We start from the raw sequence: 27,475 nt of genomic DNA, 5'->3' as shown, positions 1-27,475 counted from the left end.
GTTTCAAGAATTATGAAAAAACGTTTGGATCACAAGTCTAACTCAACATGGTATATGTTTTATTTATTAACAATAATTTGTTTCAGGGACGCCTGGGTGGCTCAGTCGGTTAAGCGGCTGCCTTCGGCTCAGGTCATGATCCCAGTGTACTGGGATCGAGTCCCACATCGGGCTCCCTGTTCAGCGGGGAGCCTGCTTCTCCCTCTGCCTGCCGCTCTCCCTGCTTGTGATCTGTCTCTCTCTGACAAATAAATAAATAAAATCTTAAAAAAAAAAAAACCAAAAAAAACAATAATTTGTTTCACTTATTCTGTGCCAGACACTGTTCTAAATGCTTTATAAATATATTGACTTACTCAATTCTCATATGAATAGGTTCTATTATTCCTATTCCTGGAGGTAAAGATTATGTGACTTACCCATGGTAATAGATATTGTAAACCGTGGAGCTGGGATCTGAATTCAGTCTGGTTCCAAAGTCTGAACCATTATACCGGGCCAAGATCAAAAGTTCTCAATTATTTAGGTCTATCTTTCTCATACAGGCTTTTCCTGGTTTGGGCTCTATGCAGACACACCCCACACCATGCTAAGTGAGAGTCCTACACATTTCCTGAAATCCTGCAAGACAGTAATTATTACCACCCAGCTTCACAGAAGAGTCAAGCCCCAAGGGTAAATTCTGAGTTGGGATTCAGACCTAGGTTTTTTTCCTACGATCTAGGAGATCTAAGACATGACTATTTTGCCTTAAGAGCCCTCTTACAGGGCGCCTGGGTGGCTCAGTTGGTTAGGCGACTGCCTTCGGCTCAGGTCATGATCCTGGAGTCCCAGGATCGAGTCCCGCATCGGGCTCCCTGCTCGGCAGGGAGTCTGCTTCTCCCTCTGACCCTCCCCCTTCTCATGTGCTCTCTCTCATTCTCTCTCTCAAATAAATAAATAAAATCTTTTTTTTTTTTTTAAGATTTTATTTATTTATTTGACAGAGAGAGAGCGAGAGAGGGAACACAAGCAGGGGGAGTGGGAGAGGGAGAAGCAGGCCTCCCGCGGAGCAGGGAGCCTGATGTGGGACTCGATCCCAGGACCCTGGGATCATGACCTGAGCCGAAGGCAGACGCTTAACGACTGAGCCACCCAGGCGCCCAAATAAATAAAATCTTAAAAAAAAAAAAAAAAAAAAGAGTCCTCTTACAACCTAGAACATAACTATTCTGCCTTAGGATCCTCTTTGAGTATTTCTTTCCAACACAACACCCCAGGGCTGGATGAGGCCTGTAACCACAACAGAAGAGGCGCTGCCGAGGCAGGGTGGCCTGGAGGTCCGAGGCTTTGGGACCCACAGTTCCTGAGCAGTCCCATTCAGTCTACCCCCTACCCCCGGTCTAAGTGAAAAGAGGGAGCGCAACTGAACATGCAGCTCCTTGTAACTGAGGCCACTTGGGTCCTCGCAGCCTCCTCCTCCCTGGTTGGGACCTCTACATCCTGGACAAACCTGAAGCCCCATGGTCCTACGGTCCCTCTCTCGCACCTTTTTAAAAAGATTTTAGAGTCGCAGGCTCCTCTGGCTGAGCCAGCCAGGGGCCCCTGTCTTGCGCACTCTTTACCACCTCCTCTGTACCCTAACCCTGTCTGTGCTAAAACAGATGTCCACCTCGAATGAAAAAACCGAAGTTCTAGCGGGGGCCTCGTTGCTCCGAGGTCCCAACAAATAGCTGGGCTTCCGTCTGAGTGTCAGGCTAAGCGGCTCGCATCTTCTGCCGCATCCCACAGGGCGCAGGGAGCCCGCTCTCCAGCTCCACGAAAGTGGTCTCACAACAGACGCCGCCATCTTGCCTACCGCCCCCGACAGCCTGGGCTCACCCAGGAGGGTGCCCGCGCCTGCGCGGACCGCGGAGGGGCGTGGCGAAGAGCGCGGGGGCGAGGCCTCCGCGGAGGGCGGGAAGAGGCGCGGGGCAGTGACGCAATGCGCCCCTAGTGGCGGGTGTATGTGCGCCTCCGCTCTGTAGCTTCCGTTTCCACGGTTACGGCGGCGCGAGGCTGTGTGTCCCAGGTAAGATCCGGTTAGAGCGGAAACATGATAACTGAGGGACGGAGGGCAGCAGGGCTCAGGGGAACGGGAAAGCAGGGCCTGGGCCCGGGCTCGTGGGAGGTCTAACCCCCCCCCCGCCCTCCGCGTGTACCCACAGTGGGCTCTGGTTAGCTCTGCCCCACCATTCCCCTAGGATGCTGTCCCGCCCACAGGTGTTCTCCGGCCCCAAGAACTGCCCTGGACACCCCCCCGCCCCTCCCTGCGTCTCCCCGCTGCTGACTTCACTCTTCTCTGCCCTTAAGTCACTGACTTGCAGCTGTTTGTGCGTGCCCGGGAGCTGCACACACTTGAAGTGACCGGTCTGGAGACAGTTGCTCAGATCAAGGTAAAAGTAATAGTGTAGGGCGCCTGGGTGGCTCAGTTGGTTAAGCGACTGCCTTCGGCTCAGGTCATGATCCTGGAGTCCCGGGATCGAGTCCCACATCGGGCTCCCTGCTCGGCAGGGAGTCTGCTTCTCCCTCTGACCCTTTCATGCTCTCTCTGTCTCATTCTCTCTCTCAAATAAATAAATAAAATATTAAAAAAAAAAAAAAAGTAATAGTGTATCCCTGAGCTTCCCCAACCCATGTGTCCTTTGCCTGGCTTTCTGTGACTTCCTTAGAGAACACTCTTGACTCTCCCTTTCTTCCCTAGGCCCATGCCGCCTCCTTGGAGGGCCACACCACCGAAGATAAAGTAGTGCTTCTGGCAGCTTCTCCCCTGCAGGATGAAGCCACCCTGGGTCAGTGTGGGGTAGAAGCCCTGGCGACCCTGGAAGTGGTTGGCCGCCTGCTAGGAGGTGAGTGGGGCTACGGAGGCCAAACTGGTGCCATGGGGCTATTTATGATCCTTACTTAGACTTACTTTGTTTGCCTTTCACAGTGTCTAACGTTTTTTGCTTTAATTTACAATATCTAAAACTCAGTTGATTTTGTGTGAAAATACAATATCTGGCTTTGCTTCAAAAATTGGGAAGATCGGGCCTGTGTTCCCACATACCAACAGTCCGCCCCAGCTGAGTAGTGTCTGCTCCCTTTAGAAGGCTTTATAGTTTGCTACAGTTTCCACTCCTCCCTCCTCAGAACCAGTGTCAGTTACCATTTATCATCAGGCTTGTGCTGTTGTTTCTCTTGTAGTAAAGAAAAGTGAACTCTCTTTTTGTACCTATGTCTCTATCAAAAATGGGAAAACGAAAGATGGATCCAGAGCGTTGCATGTTTCAAGAATAGTGGGAATGAGCATCTTTCTTTGTGAAAGTTAAGAATAGCCCTAAGTGTTTTATATGTAACCAGACTTTGTATCAAAAGAATACAACTTAAGATGCCATTATGAAACAAACCATAGTGAGAATTTTGACTGGTATACAGAAAATATGCGTGATGAAAAACTTAATGAACTAAAAAAAGGACTAAACTTTCTTCCTCATTTATCATCAAATGCAAATAAAATAACCGATGCTGCTGTGAAATGCAGTTATGTCATAAGTGGAAAAATCGCCCGGGCATCAAAACCTTTCACAGATGGTGAGTTTATAAAAGACTGTCTATTGAGTGTGCAGAAATCATGTGTCCAGAGCAGAAACAAGCATTTGCAAACATAAGACTAACTGGAAACACTGTTGCTCAGCGAGTAAAAGATATGGCTAAGAACCTACAGTACAAGTTGCCAGAAAAAGTGAAATCATTTGTTACATTTTCTATTGCAGTGGATGAGAGCACATACATAAATATTCAAGCCAGTTAATTATATTTATCCGGGGTGTTGATGAGAATTTTTACATCACTGAAGAACTTTTGGACATGGTTCCCATGACAGACCCAGCATCTGAAAATGACTTATTTGGGTATGTTGAGAAAAGTCTTGAAAAGTTTAATGTTGGGGCACCTGGGTGGCTCAGTCGTTAGGCGTCTGCCTTCGGCTCAGGTCCTGGGATCGAACTCTGCATCGGGCTCCCTGCTCGGCGGGAAGCCTGCTTCTCCCTCTCCCACTCCCCCTGCTTGTGTTCCCTCTCTCGCTGTCTCTCTCTCTGTCAAATAAAAAAAAAAAAGAAAAGTTTAATGTTGACTGGTCCAAACTAGTGGTGCTCCTGCGATGGTCTGTGATAACACTGGGCTTGTTGCAAAACTTAGATCCAAAGTCAAAATGCTTTTCAAGGATGCAGAACTTAAATCTATTCACTGCATTATTCACCAGGAATTGTTTTGTACTAAAAAGTTAAAACTAGAACATGTCACGGATGTAGTGATTAACACAGTGAACAGTGAATTGTATGTCTAACAGGCCGTTCAGTGCTTTTCTGGAGGAACTGGATGCACAATATAGTAATCTTTACCATAAAAGGTAAGGTGGCTTAGTCGTGGCATGGTACTGAAGAGACTTTTTGAATTAATAAAAGAAATAGATTTGTTCATGTCTTCCAAGGGCAAACCCCTTCCCCAGCTCACCAGTGAAGTTTGGATCAGACACCTGGCCTTTTTGGTTGACATTACAAACCATCTAAACACTTTGAATATTTCTCTGCAAAGACATTCACAAGTGGTAACACAAATGTATGATTGATTCAGTTTGCTCTTTCCTAGCAAAATTGAGTCTTTGGGAAACTCATTTGTCTGTAAATAATCTGGCACACTTTCCTACACTGAAATCAGTGTCAAGAAATGAAAGTGATGGCTTAAACTACAATCCCCTAAAATTGTGGAGTTGAAGATTGAATTTCAGAAAAGGTTCTTTGATTTCAAACATTATGAAAACGAGCTCATATTGTTTAGCTCACCTTTCTCAGTTAACATTGACAGTGTTAATGAAGAATTACAAATGGAAGTTACTGAACTGCAGTGTAATATGGTATTAAAAACTAAATACGATGCCATTGGAATACCAGAATTCTACAAATACCTCAGCAAGAGTTACCCCAGATATAGAAACCATTGTGCAAAGATTCTGTCCATGTTTGGAAGCACTTATGTCTGTGAACAGCTGTTTTCTGTTATGAAATTGAGTAAAACTAAATTTCGCTCCCAATTAAAGGATACAAGATTACATTCAGTTCTACACATTGCCACTCAAAATATGAGACCAGACATTGACATTTTGGTGCAGAAAAAAAGGTGTCAGGTTTCTGGTTCCAAGTCAAAGGAATAACAGATTATGAACAAAAATTTTAATAATTAAAGATTTCTATTTTTCAATGTGTATTTTTAAATATTCCTTTCAAATATCCAGTATCATAAATTTTATATGTGGGTGCCTGGGTGGCTCAGTCGGTTAAGCGGCTGCCTTCGGCTCAGGTCATGATCCCGGGGTCCTGGGATCGAGCCTCACGTCGGGTTCCCTGCTCAGCGGGAAGCCTGCTTCTCCCTCTCCCACTCCCCCTGCTTGTGTTCCCTCTCTCACTGTCTCTCTCTCTGTCAAATAAATAAAATCTTAAAAAAAAATTTTTTTTTATATGTTACGTGCATGCACTGTGGTTCAATTAAAAAAAAAAAAAGTTTCAGGGGTTTTTTTCTCCCTTGGCATTTGATTTTTCATATACCTAGCCTATTGTACTTGCTTCTGTGAGTAAACTTGGCTACCCAACTTTATAGTTTGAAACTTCTGCCTAACGGAGCTGGTTACCATAATTAGTTTTTGTTTTCCTACATGCCTCAAAGAACTGTCACTTGCTGTCTTGAGCAAAATGCCTGAGCTGTAGAATTTCTGTGGATAATATCTGAGCGAGGTTGTGCTGGTTATCAATTTATTGCTTCTCAGCTCCAAATTCATTCTTCCTTGTCTGCTCTCTAAAAATGGATCTGGGCCCTTTAAATATCTTGCCTTTGACAGTAGGCTCGGTGTGAAGCTTTGTCAGTGGGGGGCACTGGAGACACGTCGCAGAAGGAAGGAGTTTTCCTTCCTGGGTTGGTCACGTGGCCTGTCCCTGCAGTGCCCCGCAGGCAGCAGCAGCTCTCCCTGGCTTACCCCGACAGGCCATCTTATAATGAAATCTTTCTGCTGAGACACTTCCCCAGGAACAGTTTTCCCCAGTACCTGAAAAGGGAGATTTCCAGCAAATTCTGCCAGTGTATCACTGCAACAATTTCTCTGTATTTACTCTGTAAATCTGAACCATGCCCTATCCAACATGGGCTGGTTTTCAGCCCTTCTGTTGGGAGCCTCTTCCTTGGGCATCTACCTCAGCTCCTGAGCTAGTGGCTGCTTCTTATACATGGTACTTCTTTAGAATTCTTGCTAGACAGCTAATAATTTTTATATTAAATCACTGTTTAAATTCTTGCGTGGTTTCTTCTGATTGGACCCTGACTGATACAGGCCCTATTTCTTATTTCCCCAGGCCCTATTTCTTTCTTCCCCCAAAATAAGCATATTTGGATTCTGGGCAACAAAGAGGAGCTTTCCTTGGTTTTTTCTTCCCCATAGCCAATAGCCGTTGAAAATTGCCCACTGGGTTTAGAGACTGGAATCCCTGGTGACACTGGGAAGAGACCTTTGATGACATGATTGGGGGCACATCAAATATGACAATCCCCAAAACCATTAGACCATTTATCCAAGAGGCACTGAGTGTGCCACAGCTGTTGGTGAGAGTGTGTTGCTGGGATTGGACAGGTGGGCAGGGTACTCCCTAACCAGCAGCTAGCCCCCCACACCCCACAAGGAGCCCTGAAGGCCTCTGCGCAGTTAAAATCAATAGCCTAAGATGGAAGAACATAGCTCCTGGAATCCCCACCTCAGAGCTCACTGATTTCTGTTTTATATACATTGGTATCACGGGGAGTCTGATTTCTAGGATCAAAGCCACTAAAACAAGAAGTTACCATGGTGTAGCAGGACTGCTACAGGTGGGCAGTTGGCTGCCTGACCCAAAAGAGGGAAACAGGAAAATGATTTAAAAACAGAGTTTAAGGGGCACCTAGGTGACTCAGTCGATTAAGCGTCCAACTCTTGATTCCGGCTCAGGTCATGATCTCGGTCATGAGATCAAGCCCTGTGTCTGGCACCCCGCTGGGTATGGAGCCTGCTTAAGATTCTCTCTTTCCCCCTCCCTCTGCTACACACCCCTGCTCACATGAATGCACGCTCGCTCTCAAAACAAAAACAAAACCAGAGTTCAAAAGGCACAGCTGCACTCAGCCTTAGTATAGGACAGGCCACCTGGTACATTTCACCAGTTGGTAATGAGGTCCAATGCAAAGAGGCCACAAACACCCTAGGGAAGATCTGGCCTGTCTCTTGCCTTTGTCACAGCTTCACTGTGTGACCTCCAGCAACTCACTGGGCTTGTCCTCATTCTTTTAGTCTGCAAATTGGAAATACTAACCTCTGCCCTGCCTTTTAATTAGGAAAAAATATGAAAAATAGATTTTCATATAGATTTTTTGCAGCATAAATACAGAGGTTATTATAAGGTACTGAACAAGATACAGTCTGAGAAAATGGAAATAGCCTAATGTTTATTGATCACCTTTTTTTAAGAGATTTTTTTATTTTTTTATTTATTTTTATTTTTTTATTTTATTTTTTTTTAAGATTTTATTTATTTATTTGACAGAGAGAGACACAGCAAGAGAGCAGGGGGAGTGGGAGAGGGAGAAGCAGGCTCCCCGCGGAGCAGGGAGCCCGATGCGGGGCTCGATCCCAGGACCCTGGGACCATGACCTGAGCCGAAGGCAGATGCTTAACAACTGAGCCACCCAGGCGCCCCAAAGATTTTTTTATTTTAGAGAGCATGCAAGCAGAGGGAGAGGGAGAGAGAGAAAAATCTCAAGCAGACAACCCGCTGAGCAGGGAGCCGGATGTGGGGCTCAATCCCAGGACCCTGAGATCATAACTGGAGCTGAAACCTAGAGTCTGCTGCTTAACGGACTGAGCCACCCAGGTGCCCCTATTGATCACTTTCTGTGTGCCAGGTGCTGGATGCTGTACTTATGTGCTTTCATCCCCCCACCCCCCCAAAAGAAATCCCTTAGTATAGTTATTATTAGATGCAGTTTTAGTGATGATAAAACACAAAGTACAGAGAAATTAACTAGCTTTCCACTGTTAGGAAATGGCAATACTAGGTTTTCTCAAAAGACCCAAAGTAGCCTCCATCTTCAGACCCAGCTGGATCCAGCAAAAAATGATAAAATCAATAGAACTTTATATTCTTATATTAGTTTGCCAGGGCTGTCATAACAAAACACCAGAGACTCAGTGACTTAAATAACAGAAATTTATTTTCTCACAGTCTAGAGACTGGAAGTCCAAGGTCAAGGTTTTGGCTGGTATATACTCGTCTGAGGCCTTTCTCCTTGGCTTGCAGGTGGCTGCCCTCTGGCTGCCTCTATATATGACCATTCCTGGCATCTCTTCCCCTTTCTGTAAGGACACTACTCATGTTAGATTAGGGCCTCATCCTAATGACTTCATTTTAACTTAATCACCCCTTTAAAGACCTTATCTCCAAATACAGTGACATTCTTAGGTATTGAGGATTGAGACTTCAACATATGGGGGGGCAATTCACCCTGTAAACAGTGCCCAACTAACAGAAAGCATCCTAGATATTTTATTCCCTTAAACCATGAATTTTTTTTTTTTTTAAGATTTTATTTATTTATTTGACAGAGCACAAGCAGGGGGAGAGGGAGAAGCAGGCTCCCTGCTGAGCAAGGAGCCTGAAGTGGGGCTTGATCCCAGCATGCTGGCATCATGACCTGAGCCAAAGGCAGACACTTAACCGACTGAGCCACCCAGGTGCCCCTTAAACCATGAATTCTTTACAGATTTATGTCGTAGTTCTTGTTCTTTTGAACAGACAGTAACTTCCTTTCCTTTTCAAATGTATGTCTAATTCTCCCTTCAATTTCATTTTACCTTATTTATTCTGATTCTTTGTTTTCAAAACACGCTTTTGAATTACCTTTCTAATTGTGTATTATCAGCCTTTTCAAGTTTGTATAGTTTTGAAACCAAATGTGTCTCTCCCCTGTGGATGCCCAAGTGATTTCTGGAATGGTGGGGAGGGATCTTGAGGGTACCCATTTACTTTATTTTATTTATTTATTTTTTAAAGATTTTACTTATTTGACAGAGAGAGACACAGCGAGAGAGGGAACACAAGCAGGGGGAGCAGGAGAGGGAGAAGCAGGCTTCCCGCTGAGCAGGGAGCCCGATGCGCGGCTCGATCCCAGGACCCTGGGACCATGACCTGAGCCGAAGGCAGATGCTTAACAACTGAGCCACCCAGGCGCCCCAAAAATAAAATCTTAAAAAATAATAAAAAAAAATAAAACCTGTACAGTTGGGGTGCCCTGCTGGCTCAGTCATTAGAGCATGTGACTCTTGATCTTGGAGTTGTAACTTTGAGCCTCATGCATGGCATAGAGTTTACTTAAAAAATAAAAAAAAATAAAAATTAAAAAAACCTGAACAGTTGATGTGTTAAGTTAAAAAGTCTGAACAATACCGGGCGCCTGGCTGGCTCAGTCTGTAGAGCATGGGACTCTTGATCTTGGTCGTGAGTTCGAGTCCCCACGTTGGGTGTAGAGTTTACTTAAAAAAAAAAGTCTGAACGATACCAAGTATAGGCAAGGATGTGGAGAAACAGGAACTCTCATGCACTGGTTGTGTGACTGTAAAATGACACAATGGAGAACAAGTTTGCAGTTTCTTGTAAACATATACTTACCACATGACTTCGCAGTTGTACTTCTAGGTATTCACCCAAGAGAAATGAGAACATATCCATACAAAGACTTGTAGAAGAATAGGCCCAAACTGGAAACACCCTAAATCTCCATCACAGAGGAATGGATAAACAAATTGTTGTATGGGGCGCCTGGGTGGCTCAGTCCATTAAGCGTCTGCCCTCAGCTCAGGTCATGATCCCAGGGTCCTGGGAACAAGCCCCACATCAGGCTTCCTGCTCAGTGGGGAGTCCGCTTCTGCATCTCCTTCTCCGCCTGCCCCTCCCCCTCCTCAAGCTCTCTCTCTCTCTCTAAAAAAAAAAAGATTCAAGAAGAATATATTCCACTCTAATCACCTTCTTTTAGGAGGTGAAGCCTGCTTCTCCCTCTGCCTGCCGCTCCCCCGTTTGTGCTCGCTCTGTCAAATAAATAAATAAAATCTTTAAAAAAATGAAAGAAAAAATGTATTTTGGAAAATAAATAGAGGAATAAGGAATAAATGTTATTACTTTACCTTGAAACCAGTTTAACTTCAAAAGAAAAAAGAATGTGAATCCAAAGAAGCAGGAAAATAGGACCCATTACAAAGAGAAAAACCAAGCAGAACTGACCCAGAAATGATATAGATGACCAAATTAGTAGACAAGGGCATTCAACAGTCATCATAGCTGTGTTCCATATGTTTACAAGTCACAAGAAAGATTGAACATGTTAAGTAGAGACATGTGAGGAAAAATAAGACCCAAACAAACCAAACCTCGAAAGTTGAAAACTTCAGTGCCTGAAACGAAACCTATATTAGATTAATTGCATATGAGGCATTGCAAAAGAAAGATTAATATACTTGAAGGCATAGCTATAAAAACTATTACGAATAAAACTTAAGAGACAAAAAGATAGAAAAAGACCATGAACAGACCATCAGTGAGCTGTAAGCTGTGGGACAACGTCAAGAAGCCAAATATACAACCTAAATGGGGGAGGAGACAGGAAAAAAAAATTGAAGAAATAGTGGCCAAAATTTTTCCAAATTTGATGAAAACTATAAATCGTCAGATCGAAGAAGCTCAGTGAACCCTAAGCACAAGAAACATTAAGAAAGGGGACATAAATCGACATGCTTAAAAGTGGTGATGATGAGAAAATCTTTGCAGCCAAAGAGAAAAAAGACATATTTCATAAAGAGGAATAAAGATCAGGATGACAGCAGATTTCTCGCTGACGCAATGCAAGACAAAAGACAGTGAAGAAACATCTGTCTGGTACTGGTAGGAAAAAAACCAGTCAACCTAGAACGTTATATACAGCAAAAATGTATTTCAAAAACAAAGGCCGAATACCTTTTCAGACATACAAATCCTGCAAGAATTTGTCACCAGCAGGCCTACGCTACAGTGAATGTGAAAGGAAGTCCTTCAGATAGAAAGGGAATGATACAGACTGGAAATGTGGATAGACAACAAGGAATAAAGAATACCAGAAATGACAACCACGTGGATAAATACAAAAAACTTTTTTTTCTTATTATTTAAATCTCTTTACAAGATAATTGGCTGTTTAAGGCAAAACATTGTGTATTGTGGGGTTTATGACAAATTTATAAGTAAAATGTATGAAAACAATAGAAGGCAGAGCAGGGCAAAATGGAAGCATACTATTGAAAGGTTCTTATATTACACATGATGTGATAGAATGTCTGTGAGGAGTTAAAGATGTACACTATAGGGGTGTCTGGGTGGCTCAGTCGTTAAGCATCTGCCTTCGGCTCAGGTCGTGATCCCAGGGTCCTGGGATCGAGCCCCGCATCGGGCTCCCTGCTCAGCAGGAGGCCTGCTTCTCCCTCTCCCACTCCCCCTGCTTGTGTTCCCTCTCTCGCTGTGTCTCTCTGTCAAATAAATAAATAAAATCTTAGAAGAAAAACCCAAGAATTTCCTGTTTATCATGTACAACGTAAACCACTTTATCAAAGTGGTGTGAGAAGGCCTGTCTGGGAGGGAAGGCGCACGGGGGTAGCAGAGCCTCGAGGCAGAGAGCCACAGAGAGCACCGGCTCCAGCCGTGCCAGAGCGGAGACCACCTCTGGGTTCTTTAGTTACTTGATACACTAAATGCCTATTTTTACTTAGGTTCTTTTGAGGTGGGGTGGGAGTTTCAGGTGAAACTGAAGGCGGTCGGCGAGAGCTAGACATGGGCCTAGCACACTAGTGCTGACGCGCCTTAGCTGGGCGACTTTGGGCAAGCAATAAAGGGATCGGGGTAAGATTCTTTTTTTTTTTTTTTTTTTTTTAAATATTTTATTTATTTGACAGAGAGAGACACAGCGAGAGAGGGAACACAAGCAGGGGGAGTGGGAGAGGGAGAAGCAGGCTTCCCGCCGAGCAGGGAGCCCAATGTGGGGCTCGATCCCAGGACTCTGGGATCATGACCTGAGCCGAAGGCAGACGCTTAACGACTGAGCCACCCAGGCGCCCCGGGGTAAGATTCTTGAGGGGGAATGAAAGACCAGCCATAGACCTGACCTGACGCTGAGGGGCAGGAAATCTGAATTCTAGACCTGCTACTTCTACTTTCTCTGAGGGGCTTGGAGCGCCATCTCCCTTGCCAAGCACTCTGCTGCCCGCCCGGCAGGGGAGGGGCTGAGGGGGTGAAGGGCCTGCCTCACTCCAGGGAGCAGGTGTCACCCTCCCCACAATGCTTGCCTGCACCAGAGGCACCAGCTCCCTCGGGAATGTGTGCTTCTCAAAGGGACTCCCAGGGAGTCCCAGAACTGGGACCCATGACGCCAGACGAACACATCCATTTGCCAGCTGATGAGATGAGACAGACCAAGGAGGCAGATCTACCTCCCCAAGCTTCCACTGAGTTCTAGTGGCTGCCTGCAGGGTTCCCGGCACCATCTCTGGGCAGTACCCCGCTGTGGTCAGGGTTTGTGGTACGGGGACTTCCCAAGTCCTCAAGCATATCCTCAGCTCCAGCATTCTGGAAAGACCCTCTGGGTACAGACTTCCCCTCTTTGCAGCGAAGAGATGCTCCTCCATGGCCCCCACCCTGTGGGGCACAGGGGGTTCACGGTTCACAGCCTGGACCCTTCCTGTTATGTTGGGGCTGGAACTTGGGCCCCAGGTCTGGCTGTGGACCGCCCCCCCCTCCCCCCACCAGCTGGCTCTCCACAGGCTCAAGCCAGGACACCAGCCATGCAGCCTCTGCCTGGCTTAGCCCCACACTCCTCTCCTGGGCCTTCAGTCCCACCCTGGTCAGGGTTCTGCATGCAGAAATGTCACCCCACCTCCAGACTGAATCCTCTGCCTGGAATGCCCTGTCCAACTCAGCCGCCACCTCATCCTTCCGGCCCTAAATAAAGCCCCACCCCTGTGCTCATGACTGTGTCCCTGACGCAAGTTCCCAGAGCGCTGGGCGGCTCAGCTGCTGCATTTTGCGCGGCCCACGCTGCATCACAGCTATTTATGGATGTGTTCGACTCTCCCAAAGGAGGCATCTTAACCCAACCCCTGAAAGCAAGTTATAGAAATATGCTTAGAAAGGTAGAGAAGCCACCTGGAAAAACAGTGCTGCTGCCTTGGAGGTGTGCATGTGTGTGTATTTTCACTTCTTGCTTCATACATTTCATTGTTTATAGAATGTATAAAATATTATAGGCCTGTAAATATTACAACCTTTTGTTTTAATTTTTTATAATGAAATCTTTAATAACTTTCTATGTAAATTCTCACACGTTTCTTAAATTTATTCCTAGTATTTTATAGTTTGTGTTGCCATGGGAGCAATGAAAAAGAGTAAGGTAGGTCTCATGTACCAAAATAGATCTCCAATCCTATTTTTGAATTAGAAAAAGCAAGCTGCAAAACAATTGCTCCAGTATAATACCTTTTATGGGAAAAAAAAAAAATCCCATAGCTACTAAAATGATAATACATTTCTATATATGTATATACTACATATACACATATATTAAATAGAACATGTGCATATATACACATATATTAAGTCTATGTATGTGTGTGGTATGTATACATGCACATTGTTTAACATGTATGTATGTATATAGACATAAATTAGAGTATATATGTTCTTCAACTGATATATATATTGATATCAATATATATATATGGCAGAATAACAGTAGTCAACTTTAGGGCAGGCCTAGGATGGGAGGTGATGCTCCAAGGGACTTTAACAGTACTGTTCAAATTTTACAAGAAAATATCCGTGTACTTAATATTTCTAAATAGATAACAACAATAATAAATCATAGTGTGGAGCCAGGAAGCCTGAGGTAAGAAAGGCGGTGTTTCAGGTGACACATTTTTCCTGCAACAAAGTTTAATTGGCTCTGACCACTGAGTCCAATTGGACATCTTGATGGGACAGCCTCCAAGTGTCAGAGATTACTTAATGCCTTAAGGAGGGTAGAGCAAGGAGGAAGAGCGAGTTCAAAGAGAATTGGAGACACCTAAGTATTTAGAGGCATTAAAAGAAGTGTCGCAGTGAGACTGCTGAGCTACATACCCAACTGGTTAATGACCTACAGGGTAATAAAACCACCACCTCCAGAGCCAGCTTTTCTACCTGGCAGAAATTATTTACATCTTATCAATCTACTCGTCATTGAATTGGGACTGGCAGTCATCCTTTTGCCTTATTTCCAATTTTTGAATAAATATTTCTTAACAGAGGAGTGTGTTACTTAACTCCTTCTCTGAATTTTCTCTGCTGATCCCGACCTTTTCCAGTTACCACTCTGAGCTGGGTGGAAAGTGGACTGACCATACTTGGTAGCAACACTCTGAGCTCTGAGGACACAATTCCGGGGCCTGGTGCCATCAGCACCCTTGTCTTGAGGCCTGAGCTGGGCCCCAGGAAGCAGGAACGAGTCGGCTCTCTTCCTCAGGTCAGGGAGTCCTGGGGCAGGAGCCTTACACTGTATGTCTGCAGGGAGGCTGCAGGGCTGAGCTGAGATCTAAGGACAAAGGAGTTCGCCGTGATCCGGGAGGGGGGTGACTGAGGTGAGCCAGGAGCAGCTGGAGCAGGAGGCGGGCAGCCAAGTCCTAAAGGGCCTGCTGTAACCGCAGAGAAGCCTGAGTTTATTCAGGAAGGCCAAGGGTGGGACAGGACCAAAGACTGGTTTTCAGAAGCTTCCTAAAGGCTGATGATATGGGACTCAGGGGAAGAGGTAGGGGATAACCCAAGGAAAGAACCGGGAGAGCCCCAGTGCCGGGCAGGCAGCCTTGTGGGTGCTGTGGATGAGCAGCAGGGGAAGGAGAGAAGACAGCCGCGGAAGGCTGAGGCCCTGGTGAGGGAGCAGGGGAGGCAGGGTGGGAAGGGAACATCCGGCCGAGGAAGCAGGGACAGAGACACTGCCTCACTGTCTCCTTCCCTGGGGACTCTTCCCTGGGGACCCTTCCCTGGGGGTCCTTTCCAGCACCTGTCAGCCCTGCACCCCAGTCCGGATCCTGTTTCTGCGCCTCTTTTGGATCCGGGGCCACAATACCAGGCCAGGCACTATTAAAGGACCAAGCTAAGCCAATCAGCAGGAAAAGCTGTTCTCCAAGGCAGAGGCCCACACAGACTGCGAGTTCCCTCTCGCGGGGCTCCCCTCTCCCAGCCCTCCCAACGCCACCTGGGCCTCCAGACCACCCATCCCCAAGTGACACACGTAGATGAGGGGACCTCACTGACGATGGGCAGCTCCCCTGCCCTCAGCCTGTCCGGGCCCAGGCCAATGACTCCCAGAAGCCCTGAGTGTTTGTTTACTAGAACAGTCACGTGAGGCGCCACGCCGACTGAGTCACACAGGAAGATCTGGTGGGGCGCCAGGATCAGAGCGGGGTCAACCTGGGGACTGTCTCTCCGGGGCCCAGCCACCCTAAGTCGGGGTGGGGGGCAGGGCTCCCAGGCCGGCTTCTCCCCTTCCCAGGGTCTCTGCCCTGGCCTTACGGATTGGGACACGCAGGGAGTTCCAGGCAGGGAACGGGGAGTATAGGGCAGAAAGCAGCTCTGGAAGGAGCTACCGGGGGTCATCAGACCAAGCCTCTCATAGCTGGGCTTCTGGACAGATGGGGGCTGGGTCGTCAGGAGTGACAGAGGGAGAGAGGATGGGGGCAGCCAGCGTCCTGGGAGGAGCACTGGAAGAAAGACCCACGATTCTGTGCCCAAGAGGGGAGATGGGGGAACGTGGGTCTTCGGAAGGTAGTCTATACTTTCTTGTCCTCCCACCCGCTGCAAAACAGCTTTCAGGCCCTTGCTCTGCCTCAGCTGGAGCTGGCATCTCTCGCATGGTCCCGCGCCCCACTCTGCCCCCTTCCCATACTCACACCGGGCCAGCGGCCCTCCCTGCGCCCAGCTCCATACCGCCTACCATCAAGCCCTTTCTCAGCCCAGCCAGTGCCCTGTCCGGCCCCTTTCTCATTTCTGCGCACGTTCCCTGCCGGTTCCGACCCGGGCGCTCTCACTCCTGCCTGCTTTTGCACCTGCTGTTCCCTGCACCCAGACTCCGACTTCCGGAGCCCCACCCCCAACCCCGTACCCCGAGCAGTCCCTTTGGGAAAGCCTTCTCTGGGAACGTCTACCAGCTCCACTCTCGGCCCCACTTCCTTTCCGGCCTCCCCGAGACCCGAAACCAAAGCGTGTGCGAACACCCCTGGCACAGGGCCTGGCACTTGCGTTGAAAGGGCTTTAGGGCTGGGAACCGCACGAGGCCGGGAGCTGAGTGGGGCAGGTCACTCGGCCACTGTGGGAATCGGGTGTCAAGGGACGCTCGGTGTGTGTGTGGGGGGGCGGGTAGGGGACAGCGTCGGAGGGAAGGAGGGGTGTGGTGCCCGAGGACTCCGCTCCGGCCCACGCTGGGGCTAGGGTGAGGTCCGAAACTGCGAACCCGGCCGGTGCCCGCTCCCGCTCTCCCCCCTCCGCTTCCTTCTTCCCCTCCTCCCCCAGCTGCAGGGGCGCGGGCGGCCGCGGGCGGAGCTCCCTGGGCGGTGACGCGCGAGCTCCAATTACGCAGGGACTCTCGGGGCCGCGTCAGCTCCGGCCGCCCTCGCGACGCCGCCCCCAGCCCGAGCCGCGCCAGCGGGAGACGCGGGCCGGGTCTTACGGGCCCGGGGGCGGTGCGCAGCCGCGAGGGCCGGAGTGCGGAGACAGCGGCCTGCGATGGAAGGCTCACCTAGGCCCTCCCCACTCCCTGAGAGGGGACCCCATGCAAATGGCCATTCAGCAGCTCCTTGGTTCTTCCCCACTAATAGGGAGCTCACTACCCATTACTACCCTGAAAGTTCTTAACACTCCCTTATTTATTCACTAAACAAATGTTTACCGAGCATCTACTATGTGGCAGAGACTGGGCACTGCTTTAGGTAATGACGGATTTGCCATGACGAAACCAAGTCCCAAGCCTCTTGGTTAATGTTCTAGGATTTTTTTTTTTTGAGCGTATGCATCACTTTTCTCTGGAAGCCTTCCTACCTCTGCCTGCTGAGTTAAGCCCTCAATCAGAGAGGGTGGAGCCTCTTCTGGTTTGAACTTGACCGAAGTATTTGGAGGTGACTAATACACCAACGCCTAGTGAAAGCTGACTTCAGGACTTTGAAAACCTCCCCAGCTACCAGCTCTATTCTCTGGAGGCAAGTGGGGAGGGGGGGCTGGCTCCCCCGAGGCTGGGTGGTCCAGGTGAAATCTGGCTCCTGCCCCTGGCACAGCCCCTAGAGCAGGCGTCAGGGACAGAACACATGTGGTACAAGAAGCCAGGGCTTCAGAAGCTGCCTCTCTCTAAGATTAAGCCCCAGGGTCAAAAGGTCTGGGGTCCCCACCCACAAAGAAGGACGTGGGCATATGCTTCAACACAGGTGGTGATTGGAATCTGTGGGGAGGAACAGCTGCATATTCCAGCCTTAAGCCAAGGGCAGATGGCCTGTTACTGCCAGACTTCCTGCAGGGGTTGGGGGAAGGAAACTTCCTCTCCTGGCCTGGGGAGCAGCCCACCCACAGAGGGAAATATCTGTGGCCCTAACCTCCTATGTTCACCCTTGTCCTTCCTTCCAGCTAGAATTCTCCCCTCTCTTCTCAAAGCTGGTTCATTCTCATCCTCCAAATCTTTGCTCAGATGTCATCTTCCTTGTCCACCCTGTCTAAAAGTGGCCCCCTCCTCTGGTTCCCTTTACCCCTCCACCTTACTCTCTTCAGAACACTTATACTGCTGCTATTCACTGGGGTCATCTCCTGACTCCCCCCACTAGAAGGAACATAAGTTCCAAAAAACTTGGCCTTGCCTTTTCTCTTGCCTTATTTTCATTAGCTATGACTTGCATAGAGGGCTTTTGTTGAATAAATGAAGTTCTCTCCCAGGATTAAAGAATTAAAAGCTAGAAGTCAAGACAACTAGGTCCTGCTCTGCTACTAATTAAAAAAAAAAAAAATCTCCTGGGGTGCCTGGGTGGCTCAGTTGGTTAAGTGTCTGCCTTCGGCTCAGGTCATGATCCCGGGGTCCTGGGATCCAGCCCTGCGCAAAGGGTTCCCTGCTCAGCGGGGAGCCTGCTTCTCCCTCTGCCCCTCCCCCTGACTTGTGCCCTCTCTCTCTCTCTCAAATAAATAAAAATAAAATAATAAATTTAAAAAAAAAAAGGAAAAAGTGTCCCAGTTCCTCAGAAAAAGTAAACTTTTTGTTGGCACTTAATATATAAGAACTTTCTCACATAGGTCTTCATATAGGGATGTGTAGTTGTGGATAGCCACTTTCCCAACCGAAGGCGTTGTTCACAGAGCCTTGCAGCATCCACAGGGAGCAGGGTAGTAGGAGCTCAGCACGAGCTGCTCTGTAGGGCCCAGGAAGGAGTTCAGGGCTCTGACTAGACCCAGGGCTGCGGCCTGGAAGTAAAGACTTCCCTTCAGAGCAGTGTGGCTTCCAGCTTTTTGGTTTACATGACTCACAATTTTATTATTTACCTATTTCATTTTTTTACTAACAATTTTATTTTTATTTATTTTAAAGATTTTATTTATTTATTTGAGAGAGAGCGAGAGAGCACAAGAGGGGGGAGGGTCAGAGGGAGAAACAGACTCCCCGCTGAGCAGGGAGCCTGATGCGGGACTTGATCCAGAGACTCCGGGATCATGACCTGAGCTGAAGGCAGTCGCTTAACCAGCTGAGCCACCCAGGTGCCCCAACAATTTTATTTTTAATTGGATATTTTCAATACCATCTATAAAATATTCTTGTAAAAAAAAAGAAAAAGGAACCCAAATTGGATTCCAGCCTTTAGATCTAATCATCTGTTTACAAGAAATGCAGAGGGAACAGAAGAATATGTTATACCACAGGGATATGATCAGCAAAATCCACAGTGTGGAAAATTCCAAGGGCATACCCAGATTCTTCAGCAGATAACTTATAGGGGGAAAAAGGTGGAGAGTGAAACCTACAGAGTTCAAGAGAGTCTTAAGAGACAGATAATCAGGGGTGCCTGGGTGGCTCAGTCGTTGAGCGTCTGCCTTTGGCTCAGGTCATGATCTCAGGGTCCTGGGATCGAGCCCCGCATCGAGCCCCGCATCGAGCCCCGCATCGGGCTGCCTGCTCAGCCTGCTTCTCCCTCTCCCACTCCCCCTGCTTGTGTTCCCTCTCTCACCGTGTCTCTCTCTGTCAAATAAATAAATAAAATCTTAAAAAAAAAGACATATAATCAAAGCAAACGTGGACTGTATAAATCTCGACTAAACAATCCAACTGCAAAAAATTTGAGACAAACTGTGTATTTGAAGATTAAAGAAGTATTGTTAATTTTTTTAGTGTGAAAATGCTAAATGGTTATGTTAAATTTATTTATTTTTTTTTACAAATGGATTTATATGATGTCTGTGATTTGCTTTAGAATAACTCAGGGCATGGAGGTATTGGGGGATTGGGAAACAAAACTGGTCAGTGGCTAGTAATTGTTGAAGAGTAACAAGGGTAATGTGGGGATTCATTAAACTATTCTTATTACTTGTTTTTATGTTTGAAATTTTCCACAGTTGGAGAGCCTGGCTAGCTCAGTTGGTAGAGCATACGACTCTTAATCTTGGGGTCGCAAGTTCAAGCCCCATGTTGAGCATAGAGTTTACTTAAAAAATTAAAAAATAAAATCTTGAAATTTTCCATAATATGTTGACATAAGGTTAGTCAACTTTCCCCAATTAGCCAACATTTCCCAAGTAAGAACATTACAATAAAATAGCTACCATCCACTATCACCATCATTTCATTAGAAAAAGGATTTTATAACACCGAAAAAGCAGGGAGGGCTTAATCTCTGAAAAAAAGGCCAGTCTTAAGACAGATTGTATTTTACTTTCTGGAAAAATCATAGCAGACACTACCATAGACTGGTACTGGTCTGTGGGCCCCAGCTTCAAACAGTCCTTCCCAAACCTCATGTTTTTTGGAAGTTGGGATCAAAGCTAGTGGACAGGCCATTTGAGGCTGTACCTACTTTGCTCTGTGACTCAGGAAGGCTGTCACTTGTGTCCTGTAGGCCAATTTTTCTCTCAGAAACTCAGTGTTTAACCTCGAAAGGCCCTCAAAGATCTGGTGTAACCTTTTATTTTTATAGATAGGAAGTGACTTTCTGGAGGTAACACAGTGGGACTCAACAGCAGGACCTAGAGTAGAACCCAGACTTGTGATTCCTAGTCCAGGGTTTGCTCGCTCCACCCAATGTTCTACCTACTCTTAATCGGCCCATGTTACACCTTCGTTTCAGTTGGGACCTGGAAAGATAGCTGCATGGACTTGCTGCCAGACCACCAGGCTTTAAATCTCGACCTTGCCGCTTGCTGGCTGTGTGACCTTGGGGCCTCAGTTTCCTTATCTGTAAAATGGGTAGGTGCTATAATAATGATACCCACCTTCTAAGGTTGTTGTGAAGGTTGACCTAATGCATGTGCGGTGCCTGCCACATAGAAAGTGCTGGGTGTGGGGCAGTTGCCTGTGTTTTTACCTCCTACGAGGATGATGAGTTCCACAGATTTATTGTGGGAAGCAGGCAGGCCTTTAACTTAGGATCATGGAATGTCAGAGCTGGAAAACGCCTCTCGAGATCATCTACAGAAGAATCCTTTTACACAAAGAGAAAATGAGTCCCTGGGGGGCTATGTGAACTGCTGATGGTTCCAGAAGGCAGTTGGCGACAGAAGTAGACTCCTGAGGGGCCCCTGTCTGTGGGGCCCCCGACTCTACCTCATAGGGTCATTCCATACTCAGCTGATGTCAATACCGGTCAATTAAAGACACAAGGCAACTGTATCGAGCTTTACAGTTTACAGTGAGCATTTGCAAACTTGGTCCAGTGGGAGCCTTACTCCAGCCCTAGAACTAGTGAGTCCTGGAATGAATACCCCTTTTTGTGAGGAGAAACCAAGGCCCCCAGAGGTGGATTAGTAACCAAGGCCACAAGTAGAGATTCAGAAATTCCCTTACTCTGGAAGATGAGGGAGTTCCTGTTCAAAGGAAGGTCAGGCGAGCCTGGGTGGCTCAGTCGTTGAGCGTCTGCCTTTGGCTCAGGTCATGATCCCAGGGTCCTGGGATTGAGCCCCGCATCGAGCCCCGCATCGGGCTCCCTGCTCAGCCTGCTTCTCCCTCTCCCACTCCCCCTGCTTGTGTTCCCTCTCTCACCGTGTCTCTCTCTGCCAAATAAATAAAGAAGGTTAAGTCAGTGTAAAATGGCTGACATCCCCTCTGCCCTTGGAAAAGTACTTCAGCTGCAAAGAAGTCAACTACTAACTCCAAGGAGGGTAGAAAGGAAATCGGTTGCTATGGCAACATTGTTGGCAGCCTATTTTCCTCTTCCTCAGGTTCAAAATAACAGCTTCCAGCAGGTTCCGGGTGTAGGAGGGGTGGGGGGGCGTCTAACTCCAGCCCAGCAACTGCCCTTGGCCAATCTCCTGCCAGATTCGGTGGCAAGAGGAGGGTGGCAGCCAATGAAGAGGCCTGGAGCTTGTGTCATCCTCCTGGAGCCAGGTTGGAATAACCAGAAGCAGGCACACAGGACCGTTTCCATGGTGACCTCCCTTAGCAAACTGACTGGTCCTGTTTATGAGCACTGGAAAATTCCATCGGGCTAAGGCCTGATTTTGTTACCTTCTCTGCCTCCTTCCTGTTCCAAGGCAGGGATGAAGTCACTGCGGATGTTTAACTCTTTCCTGAGATGTGCCTGGCTCCAGTCAGACCTGAGGGCCTGGGAGGTGGACTGCGTGCCCTGCACTGTGCTTAGTGCTGCAGGGAAGGGAAGTTGCTGGTCGCTAGTGACAGCCACCATTCATAGGGCACATCGTTTGAGCCAGGCACTGTACTAAGCTGCTGACAACCTCACGACCGTGACAACGGGGTACTACACAGATCATTCCTGTTTCACTGAGGGAAAACTTGATTCCGAGAGGTTAAGTAACTTGCCAATGTCACAGAGCGCAGGTAGCGCATGGAGGAGCAAGGCTCGGACCAAGTGTGTGGGACTCTTGGGGCCACTCTCTTCATGACTCCTCTGTATAGTGCTTGCAGTGGGGCGGGACCCCATGGGGTGCAGGATGGGAGGGAGATATCCATGGTCTTCAGGGGAGCTTCAACAAGGAGGGTGACATTTAGGTTGTGTGAAAGAACAGGGAGGAAACACCTGCTGGTTCTAGGACACTCCAGTTGCCAGGCTGGAGCTGAGGGCTGGTGGTTGACACCAGACAGGCCCCAGGGAAGGCTTTGGGCCTTGCGCCCAGGCCTCTCAGCCTCTAGAAAGTGGCCATGCTGGCATTCTGGCTGGGGGCGGGGAGGGAGTCCAGCCTACACACATTCCGGCCTGACTCCTGCTGGGGCAGTGCTGGCTTGGGCTGGGGGCGGATCTGGAGACCCAGCCGCTGGAAAATGGAGTCCCCTGGACCAGCCCAGGCCAGAGGCCACACAGGATCAGCTGCATGGATGCTGCAAAACCCGCATGGAGAGCTGCTGTCGGCTGAGACAGGGCTATAGGTAGCCTGGGACTCTGTTTTCAAGGACATAAAGTGACAATGATAAACAGTACACCATAGCTTACCATAACAACAGATGAGTCACTGGGGGAAGGGTGTGATCACAGGAGTGCTGAGGTCACTGGACCACGAGGGCTGCAGGACAGACTGACCATTCAGCAGGGAAGGCGTCCTGTGGGAGGAAAGGGGCTCCGCCTGGCTCCTAAAGCAGGGGTGGGGTGGGGGGCTCCGACTGGCAGGGAGAATGGGCATGTCCTTGGGGGAGAGGTAGCAGATGTCCATGAACTAGGGAGCTGGCAGTAAATAGGGCTGGGAGAGGGGACACAGAAGGGACACGACTGATTGAGCTTTATGGCCCAGGTTCAGGGTGGGGCAGTAGGTGATTAAAGATCTGGGAGAATGAGGAAGGGTGACCCTTGGTAACCTCTCTGTAGCCTCTGTCTACACCTTGGGCCTCAGCTGGTCTTTGCTTGAGCAGAACAGTCATGGAAATTTCCACCTAGGTTCTATTCCCAAAGCTGTTAGCTCCACCTTCTTCCCAGGCCCTGCTGTGTCCACAGTTCTTCTGCTTGCGTAGGCTGTGGCTACAGAGGCCTGGGGCAGCCCTAGAGACTTGGTGACAGCCAGAGAAGACCCATGTGCCGTGAACTTGTCTGAGTTTCAGGCACAGGGCATCATGCTGCTACGGATCACCAGGCTGTCCCCACACTGATGGGCCCGGAGGCCCCAGGATTCCTGTTCCTGGGAAGGCAAAGGAGGGGAGTGACAGCGTCCACCGTTACTGCAGTATTCTTGAGCCAGTGCAGCTCCACGTGGGTGTCTCTCCCCCAGAACACATGGTAGCAGGGCTGGCATAAGCCCTGAGTATTGGGGGTACCCCACTTCTGCTCCCGAGAAATTATCTGGATGCTCTATTTTCTTGGGGGGGGTAGCATTTTGTATATTTATTTCTAGAAGCTCCTAAGTGGAAGAGTGACTTCTGTGGAGAGGGTGGGGCTGGGAAGACACTGGAAGTTCTCTCTTCCCCCTCTCCTCCCCCCACTTTCCCCACACTGGGCTCCCAGCTCCGCCCCAGCCCCCCCCGCTCCAGGAGGTTCTTCCTGAATAGCAACAGCTGGGTGCAGGGGCCAGACAGAATGGAGCCAAATGATGTATCCGTGGTGTCCGCACCCTTGTCCACAGCTGCGGAGGGACTCTCCCTCAGGGAGGTTGGCCCAGACCTGCCTCTCCCATGTTTGTGTGTGAGTGAGCCTGAGGCTCCTCGGGCCCCACTCTCAGGCTCTAGAAGTGGCCCCTCATCCTCCCTGCCAGCCCGGCTGTGAACCCCGGAGTACCCCTGACCTTCAGAGGAACAAGGGGAACATGTTAACACCCATCAGTATCCAGGAAAATACAGGCCGTGTTGTGACAGAGTCACTATGGGGTGGTGATATGAGATGATTTGGATATGCGGGTCAGAGAGGCCCTTCCTGAGGAGTGATGTCTAGGCAGGGTGATGAGAATGAGTGTTATCTGGAGAGTCAGGGAGGTACCTTCCAAACGGATGTGTCATCAAGAGTTAAAGAACATGAGTCTGGAAAGGGCCAGGGGAGCTGAGGGGGCAGAGAGGAGGACACCAGTGTGGGGAGCCCAGAGAGCCTGCGGCAGACTTCCCTGTCTTCTTTGTCTTGTCCCATGGCCACCACCCACCCCCATCCAGGCCTCCATGGCCTCTGACTTGGGCTCTGACAATGGACTCCCGGGCCCTCCCGAGTCTGCCATCTCTCCCAGCTCAGCCACCTTGTAAACAGCAGCCCCACAATACTTCCCACGGCCGGGGCCTCTCCCAGTTCAGAGAGGCCCAAAGAGCAGAGTCCAAACTCCTCCTCCAGGTAACTGAAGCCGTGCCAGCGCTTACCCCAGTCTCCTCTTCGTGCCTCCCCTGCTTTCTAGTGAGTTCCCGCCACCTAATGAGATTTAGGGTCTACTCCACCTCCATCACTGGATGGCTCTCGTGTTACATTAGCCCTGGAGAAGGACCTGTAAGGCCCGGGGCTTCTGTTTTTACCTGCCTGTGTTGAAAAATACACCTCGGGAGAAGGCTATTTCTGAAGGTCCACTGGGCAGGCCCTGGAGGCGGAGTAAGCAGAGGCCCCAGCACAGGTGAGGCTTGACTGGGGCCTCCCGTGTCACACAGGGGAATGACAATGAGGCCCGAGCCTTCAGCCGCTGCTCCCCTCGCTCTGGAGGCTGAGTGTTCAGCTGGAGCTCCGGGGAGAGAGACACTGAAGGTGGCCTTCGGGTTTCTTCATGGCTCAGTCTGTCTGGAAGTTCTCCGGAGAGGGAAGTGGGACCCGGTTTCTTACTGCTCCCCACAATTGCACTGCACCCCAATGGGCAGTCTCATCTCTGTCAAAAGCAGATGCCTTTTGTCCCTATCACAGCACGTCAAGTTGTCTAATCACTTCCTGCTTCCTTCCTAACACCCTTCCCTTCGGGACTCAAGCAGCACAACAAACTACTGAAAACCTCACAGGATGACTGAGCTTATTTTTCACAAGTGACTCTGGTCAGGACTTTCCAGGTCGGGGACGCCTTTGTCTTTCACAGCCCCTCCCGTGCTCAGTGATGAGTCAGTCAGTCACACTGCCCTTGCTGAGCCTGGGCCACACATGCTCCTTCCCTATTCTGCTTGGGGTTTTAACTCCCAAAGAGGTGCTTTTGCAATGTAATCATTTAGTTGTTACTCAACAGACACACACAGAACTTCTATTGTGTGCCAGGCCCTAGTGGTGGCGAGAGAGACATCCTAGACCTCAGTTTGCTCATCGGTCTCAGGGATAACAGCAACATCTCCCTCATAGGGAACCGGGGTGAGAACTGAAAGGAGATCATGCACAGAAAGTGCGCAGCACAGTGCTCAAGAAAAGTCACAGAACATCAAGCTGTGTGCTGTATTTACCATCCTGCAGACACATCGGGGACAACAGAGGGGCCCAGGAAAGCACAGCAGACTGTTCTTGGCTGGGGAGAGGAGGTCCGTAGAAAGTCTCCACTCAAGACTAACTGGGACAGGGCGCCTGGGTGGCTCAGATGGTTAAGCATCTGCCTTCGGCTCAGGTCATGATCTCAGGGTCCTGGGATCGAGTCCCGCATCGGGTTCCCTGCTCAGTGCAGAGCCTGCTTCTCCCTCTCCCTCTGCCACTCCCTCTGCTTGTGCTCTTCTGTCTATCTCTCTGTCAAATAAATAAATAAAATCTTTAAAAAAAAAAAAAAAAAAGACTAACTGGGACAAAAAAAAAAAAAAAAAGACTAACTGGGACAAAAGGAGTGGCCAGAGGGAGGAGGACAGTGTGGGGAAAGAAGGTCTAGAAAAGCTGGGGTGAAGCCTGTGAGGGGCCTCGCAGAGCTCTTAAGCTGGGGAGATGAAGCCGAAGCAGCTCCCCTAGAAAGCCATGTTCTGCCCTTTCTTTTCATACTGTCCTCCAACAGCCCGTGGTGCTTCAGCTGGGCCTCCATTGCCAGGCCTTCCAGAAAGATCTGCAAACAGACTGCAGGGCCCAGAGCCAAGGACATTATGTGGTGAATAAACTAAAGAAGGGAACTAGCAGCAGGGAGCTCATGGGCTGGGGGTGGGGGAACGGTTCTTCCAGGATACCTTCCCCTTTGTTCCCCCCAGAAAGAGCATTCTATCTCACACAGAATCTTCTACATCTTCGAGGAGGGTACAGTGGGAAGATGGATGCTTCTCTCAGGAAGACAGCAGGAGAATGTTTCCCTTACTTTTCTGCCTCGGCATGTTCAGTGCCTGAGAGGGAGAAGCCCTAGGCTTCCTCTTCTGACAGCCTTCTGGGGAAGGCCAATGACATGACTGCCTGTAGTTTTGCTCACTTGTTTTTGCTGGAATTGCCCTCAGCTCTCTGCAAGGTTATAATAGTGCGTCTGGTGGGTGTCAGGGGTTGATGTCAGACCTTCTCCACCATACGTTTTTAGCTGTTCAAAATCCCCTAGAAAACAATGATCTCTCTTCCCTGTGATGGAGCCCTGAGCTGTGTCACCTCTGTGGGATTTTCGGGCTGCTGGAGCTGGCCACTCCAAGACAGGGAGCCAAACGTTTGCACCATTATTGTTCCAGGGATCAGCTCTGGGGAGGTGGGCGGGCAACAGGAGGGGGCTGGGAACTGCAAATTCCTAGAGTCCTTAGAAAAGAAAAAAGCTGTTTTTTTGGGGACTCCCTTGCCTTTTCTTTTTGATCTGCATTTCCAGAACAGTCTTGGGTAATGCAGTATTAGATAAAAATCACAGAATTAGATAAAATCAAACAAAAGAGGTGTAGCTGGAGTCTCACCCAGACTGAACTCTGGACTCCAGACCCAGAAATGAAGGCCATCGATGGCTCCTCCTGAGTAAACCTGACTGGCCTTGCTTAGAAGGGGAGGAAGTGGAGTGGATTCTGGCATTCTCTGGAGGTTTCCGGCCTGACGTTTGTCTGGAGCGATAGGTCAGGCCATGCTGACAAAAGGCCCAGAGGCCTAACCTTACATTGTTGCTGCTTTAGTCCTTTTTGTTGCCCCACCTCCTTGAAGCCACAGCCAGGAGGCCTCGAGTTTTTCCTGCTCCCTTCCCATCTTTGTTTACTGCCTTTTATGGAATTAGCATCATCACTCCTTTCATCTAATCTCCTCGTTTTACACAGAAGGAAACTGCCAATGAGAAGTGATTTGGGTTAGTGCCCGAGGTCACACGGGTGTTTGTCAGTGGAGTGA

General features: G+C 48.8%; 1 long non-coding RNA gene across 2 annotated transcripts; it reads left to right on the top strand.

The window, feature by feature from the left end:
- Window positions 1-1,907: 1,907 nt before the first annotated feature.
- LOC118526397 (uncharacterized) lies at window positions 1,908-4,126 on the top strand. 2 transcript variants are annotated; one of them, XR_004912587.2, is made up of 4 exons: window positions 1,908-2,050; window positions 2,332-2,414; window positions 2,723-2,867; window positions 3,774-4,126. It is a non-coding gene; the product is annotated as an uncharacterized LOC118526397 (long non-coding RNA). The 2 variants fall into 2 exon arrangements; XR_004912586.2 differs by lacking the exon at window positions 1,908-2,050 and having other exon boundaries at window positions 2,068-2,414.
- The last annotated feature ends 23,349 nt before the right edge of the window (window positions 4,127-27,475 follow it).

Source organism: Halichoerus grypus, chromosome 11 (genome assembly GCF_964656455.1).
Source record: "Halichoerus grypus chromosome 11, mHalGry1.hap1.1, whole genome shotgun sequence".
NCBI classification, from domain to species: domain Eukaryota; kingdom Metazoa; phylum Chordata; class Mammalia; order Carnivora; family Phocidae; genus Halichoerus; species Halichoerus grypus.
The sequence above is the reverse complement of the archived record's forward strand: the minus strand, read 5'-3'. Positions and strand labels throughout refer to the sequence as shown.